The sequence below is a fragment of the Tursiops truncatus genome, chromosome 14 (genome assembly GCF_011762595.2).
Source record: "Tursiops truncatus isolate mTurTru1 chromosome 14, mTurTru1.mat.Y, whole genome shotgun sequence".
NCBI classification, from domain to species: domain Eukaryota; kingdom Metazoa; phylum Chordata; class Mammalia; order Artiodactyla; family Delphinidae; genus Tursiops; species Tursiops truncatus.
In genome coordinates this window covers 74,218,746-74,224,366 of record NC_047047.1, presented here as the reverse complement: position 1 = coordinate 74,224,366, position 5,621 = coordinate 74,218,746, and the positions used below count along the sequence as shown (strand labels likewise).

The window sequence follows — 5,621 nt, the reverse complement described above, 5'->3', positions numbered from 1 at the left end:
CCCAGAAATACCTGGGGAAGTGAAAGGGGTCCTAGGTTATAAGAGCAAAAGCCAGTGAAATTTGGATGGCGGGGGAGTTGTAACTTATTCAGACGTTAGGCTCTAAAGTTGGACCCTAAGGGGACAATCAGGTATAGCCCAAATTACTCTTGAACATCCCTTAAATTGCCCATAAGTATTCTACAGTATATAAAGGCATTTGTTTACAAAAATTTCGAATAGCAAATATACATATATAGAGTTTTTACAGTTGCATTCACCATATAATAAATAATATGCGTGCAAAATATAATTTTGCCAAACTTTTAATTGTACAAAAGGAAGCACATAATTGGATGAAAATGAGATGCATGCATGAAATAGCTGCCGTGGTCCTAATGTGGTGACCCCCATTCAACCACAATCTGGTGAGCGGTGGAAATGCAGATTTCGGGAGAGGCAGATCTAGGACTGGAAACCAAGTCCTCTTGCTGTCCTAAATTTTAAACATGAAAATCCCAACCTGAAAGTTCTTCTGTTTCAAAGATTTAGTGCACAAAGTCAAGTTCACTGTCTCTTTATCTTCCTTCATGACTTTAGAGCCTCTGATGAGGGCGGTGGGGACAGCCGTGGGCAAGTGGTTGCGACCTGAGAGTGGGGTTGAGGTTTGTCAAGCATCAACACAGTCCTTCTGGCGGTGGAGACCAGAAATGAAGTGTGAGGACATCCACCCAGAGCCCTCTCTGTTAGCCCAGGTGTCGAACCTTTTTCTGGACTCCCTCACCTCATGTGCCTTCCTCTGTGTCTGTACATCTGCCCTGATTCCCATCTTGGACTCCAGCCCGACTGAGGAGAGACAGAGGTGGCAAGTGAACTGGGTCCTAAAGAAAGGGTGCGATGTGCGTGTGCAGAGGTGGAGGCCTGCACATTGTGAGGCGTGGAGCAGACACCCCACTCCCCCACAGGGAGTGTCATGAAATGTTAGCACCCGCACCTTGAAATGAAGCTAAAACCGCAGGAACCTTCAATTTATGCCATGTGTGAGTACAAAGCCTCTCCCAAATTCCTGCAAATTGGGGGAGTGGGTGGAGTAAGGGGGGCCATATCCTCATGGTGGGTTCTGACATGTCAAGTCTGATGGAGACTCAAGCAAGCAAAAGGCTTTATTCACTTCCAGATTCTAATTTCCCTCCAGAGCCCAATTCATTTCTCACCCTTTGGTTTCCTTAGACTGTAAGTCCATGGGGGGTGTGGGGGAGAAGTAGAAAAGAGAGGAAGAGAAATTGAAGAGAAGTGAAAGGCAGAAAAGACAGAGATTTCTCATTCAGTGTGGGCTCAGCACTTTACTTCGGTGGTGCTCTTTCCAAAACCCTAATCTAATTGGGAGAAAAACATCAGACAAATCTAAGGTGAGGAACAGCCTACAAAGTGCTTAGCCAAGACTCCTCAAAATTTTCAGAGTCATGGAAAACAAAGAAAGACTGAGAAACTGTCACAGATGGGATGAGACTAAAGAGATGGTCTGGTGGGATCCAGTCGGGGATCCTATGGGATCCAGTATGGAATCCTGGAAGAGAAAAAGGATGTAAGTGGGAAAACTGGTGAAATCCAAAATAAAATCTGTCGTTTAGTCAACAGTCATGTGTAACGTTAATTTCTTAGTTTTGACAAATGCGCCATAGTTATATAAGATGTTATCATTAGGGGAGGCTGGGGAAGGGTAAGCAAGAATGCTCTATACTATCTTGGTAACTTTTCTGTAAATCTAAAATTAGTCCAAAATAAAAAGGTTACAAAAAGAATGTAGCCTTAGGAGAATCAAAGGAAAAGCAAACATGAGCTTTTCCAAAATCAAAATATAAAAACAAAATCAAATATATCCCTTGATTTCTCAGGTAAGAAAGAGATCTGTATAAGACTTGTGTAAGAGGGACCAGCAGTATATGTTTTGCAGTCCATTGACCAAGTTACCTATAAGCTGTGATGTCCTGGCAAAGAGATCTGAATAGTGTAAATAAAAGTAACCCAGAGTATCTCACACGTGAATATTATTCTATATCCATGGGTCATCGGTGGCCCTTGAAGGTGGGGTAACAGTAGCTCATGGTTATTGTAAGGTTCTACGCTTCAGGAACTGCGCTGAGAGCTTTAGGTACATGACCCCTTTTAAACTTCACCACCACCCTGAGAGGTAAAGAGGCTCTTATTGTCCTCAGAAAGGGGTACTGGTTCACAGACAGTTTAAGTACTTACTCAAGGTCTACACAGCTAGGAGGAGATGGAGCTGAGATTTGAACTAAGCCAGTTGGTACTGGAGTCATATATACCATGATGCTCTTCTGTCTCTCAAAGGGCCATCAACTTCTCCAAGTATCTGAGCCCCTTCCTACATCTCAGGCCCTCAGCAAGACCCTATGAATACAATGAGAAGGGAAACAGACAAGGTATGTTAGGTATTATAAGAAGACAGTCTTTGTTTCATTTAATCTTCATAACAATTCTAAGATACAAGCAAAATGCTATTTTTACTCCCATGTTGCAAGCAGAAAAGTGAGACTCAGAAGTTAAGCAACGTGCCAGAGGCTAATGATAGGGAAATGGGTGGGGCTGAAGATGGGGAAATGGGTGGGGCCGGGACAACCACTGAATTCCCTTAGCTCCCAGCCCTCTGCGTTTTCCACTCCTTTAGTCTGGTTTATTACTAATGTGTTCCACCCGTGCCTACCAAGCACAAGCCCACTCTGGCTTTAATCCTTAGATATCTCCTAACGAAGAGTTTTAAGCAGGACTTGGACCTACAGAAGGAACCATTCATAAAAGAGTGAGAGACTAATTGCAGAGGCAAGTCTGGGGAACAAGGAGACAGCTATTGGGAACTTCGAAGTGCTTCCTCGGAGAAGACTGAGGTCCTGAGATATGAGTTCCTGGTGGGACTTTTAGATCCCTCCAGTCTCCACAGATGGACATAAACCTAATTCCTGAATTATGGTCATCAAAAGCCTTCCCCACCCAAACAAAGGAGACACTGTACCCCCAATGCCTCCCCTCGGCATTTTTAAAGTCTTGTTTGGCAAAGAGTCCGTATTGATTTCCAGAGGCAAGTGAGCTGACAGTCAAACGCAGCAATCGTTCGGCGTATCTGATCAACATCCACGGTCAACGTCAGAAAGTCCAGGTAGGTGTAGCACACAGGTCAGGGAGTTCTAGTATAGGGGGTGTTTATTATTCCACTTGATTATTAACCATACAGTTGTATGCTCTCCCTTTTACTCCCGGGATACAAAAATTAATTAATAGGATAATATGAAAAAATCTTTTGAATAATTCTACTACTTCAATTACATTTGCTTACTTGTGGGTAAAGTACATTTTTTCATTCATCCTTGCAACCAATTAGGACTTAGATGAGTGAATGCCATCCATTCATTCATTCAAGACATTTGCTAAACAGCTCTTACGTGCTGGGTACTAAAATGTAGGAAGAGTCAGCGTAATTAAGGCAGTTTCTGCCCTCAAGGAGTTTAGCTGTAGAAGAGCTCCCAGACCTGTAGAGAACAAAAGCACAATACAGAGAAATAAGGGCAATAATTGTTATGTACCCACAAGGTAGAGGGGACCTCAAAAGAGAGAAGAAACAGCTTAGCTTGGGGAGATCCGGTAGAGTTTCATAGAGAATAAGATGCTTGGGCCAATTTTGAAAGAAGAGTGAGTTTTCCAGATGGACTGGGGAGAAAGGACATTCCACATAACATCTTTGTTGAGGACAAAAGGTGCTGCAGAAATACAAGAATTACCTGTGGATTAAAACACTTGTTCACTAATCTCAAATTGAAGGACAGAGGAAAGTGGGGTATACAGCTGTGTATGCTGAGCAAGGCGGATGCCCCAGAGAAGACAAGCATGGCAAATACGTATTAGGAGGCAGAGGATGGCACGGCCCGGTGTATTTCTGGAAACATTAGAGTCTTGGCTGACTGAGCACCTGTTAAGCATCATGTAACCTGCTGATGCAAGGTCTGGACTATGACCTGAGCCCTTGACCTCTTACCCCTAAAGGACACTGGGCTTCCCATCTGCCCTTCCCCTTCTTCTTTCACACCCTTCTCGCCTTCTTTTCCTCATGTTTTAATGTCTGACCGTCCTCAACTTTTTTTCTCTAGTAACTATTTTCTCAGGAGAGAAGACAAAGCACTCACCTCTTCACTGACTTCTCTCTGTCAGTCTGAAATTCCTGGGACTGAAACTTGGCATGATGCTTCTGCCTCCCTGCGAAATGCACCCACCCCTGCAGACAAAGGGAGGCCAGAAGCCCGTCGACTCTTAGCCCACTCCTCCAAGCTTCCCCTCTCTAGAAGCACTGGAAAATTCATATCCCCATCCTCCTCCAGTACTGCAAACCTGGAGTCGCAGAATAAGCATCCTCTATTAGAGAAGGAAAAAAATGCATTCCTAGCGGCAGTCGGCAGGAGGCAGGGGCTCTTCCAGCTTAATGACTTGCAAATCAAAAGCATAGAAACCAGAGTGCACCTTTTGACCCTCTTTCCCACTCTGCCTAGATGTCCTCATAATTTTCTCCCGTAGCGTTCCTGTTATTTTTGCTACCAGCTCAATAACCTTCCTTGTGCATTTTTAAAATGTTGGAGGAGGAGCTGTCCAGTGATCTCAAAGCATGTGTTTTTGATTCTCATAAGATTATGGATACCAAAGGAATAAAAATGGAAATCACTACTGCCAAGATATGAAAGAAAGTTTGCATAGTAAAATAATTTAAACCTAACATTTGGACCCAATAAGGCAAATGGAACGTTTTTTCCATATTTTTGGAAAATGTGCATTTTCTTCACATTAAGTGGTACCAATAAAAAATAATGATTCTCACTCAGTTTATTTCTATAAATTAGATTGGCTTATAGTTTTCCAGGACATGGTTTTGTATCAAGCTATATGGCAAACACCTGGGCATAAAATATACTAGGCTCTTTGCTTCCATTTGGGAGAAACAGGTCACCATTCCTCTCATGTAAATCTAGATCAAAGGTCGGCTGAAGCCTGTTAATATATTGAGTCCTCTCTATCTTCCGAGAGCTAGTGTTACGTCAACAACTCGTGGAAGTTTGTGAAGTTCCTCCCAGAAGCAGGGCGACTGTTTCCCGATTAGAAACTGGTTGATTCAGCAATACACGCCGGTAAAGGCATTTGACTAATCCTGGAATTAGATAAAGAATGAGAGAAGACCAAATAATAAAGAAGGGTTCAAAAATACTCTTACGTGGAATTCATGCATGACTATGCTAATCTAGGGGGAAGTCTACAAATGAGAGCATTGCCTGGAAATGGTAAGTGGTGGATGGATGCAGACGAGGACACCGGGATAAGGAAAAGAGGTATGGACAAGGGGGAAAGGAGAGAGAAGAAAGGGAAGAGACAGAAAAAAATAGGGGAGAGGGAAGAGATTAAACACTGGGGATCTGGAACTCGTGTTGTTTATTTTTTTAAAAAAAAAAAACATTAAGTCAGAAGATCTCCGTCCAGTTCCGAAGCAGTTGGAAGACCAACTCTCCTGGAACGGTGGCCTGAGCACCCAGTTAGGACCAGAAGTGATGGTTCAAAGCTAGTGGTGCTTCAAGCCCCACCACTGCACA

General features: G+C 43.3%; 1 long non-coding RNA gene across 1 annotated transcript; it reads right to left on the bottom strand.

The window, feature by feature from the left end:
* Positions 1-302: 302 nt before the first annotated feature.
* LOC141276406 (uncharacterized) lies at positions 303-4,950 on the bottom strand. The gene is made up of 3 exons (XR_012325907.1): positions 4,176-4,950; positions 2,233-2,391; positions 303-1,546 (listed from the first exon to the last, which is right to left on the bottom strand). It is a non-coding gene; the product is annotated as an uncharacterized lncRNA (long non-coding RNA).
* Between the last annotated feature and the right edge of the window lie 671 nt (positions 4,951-5,621).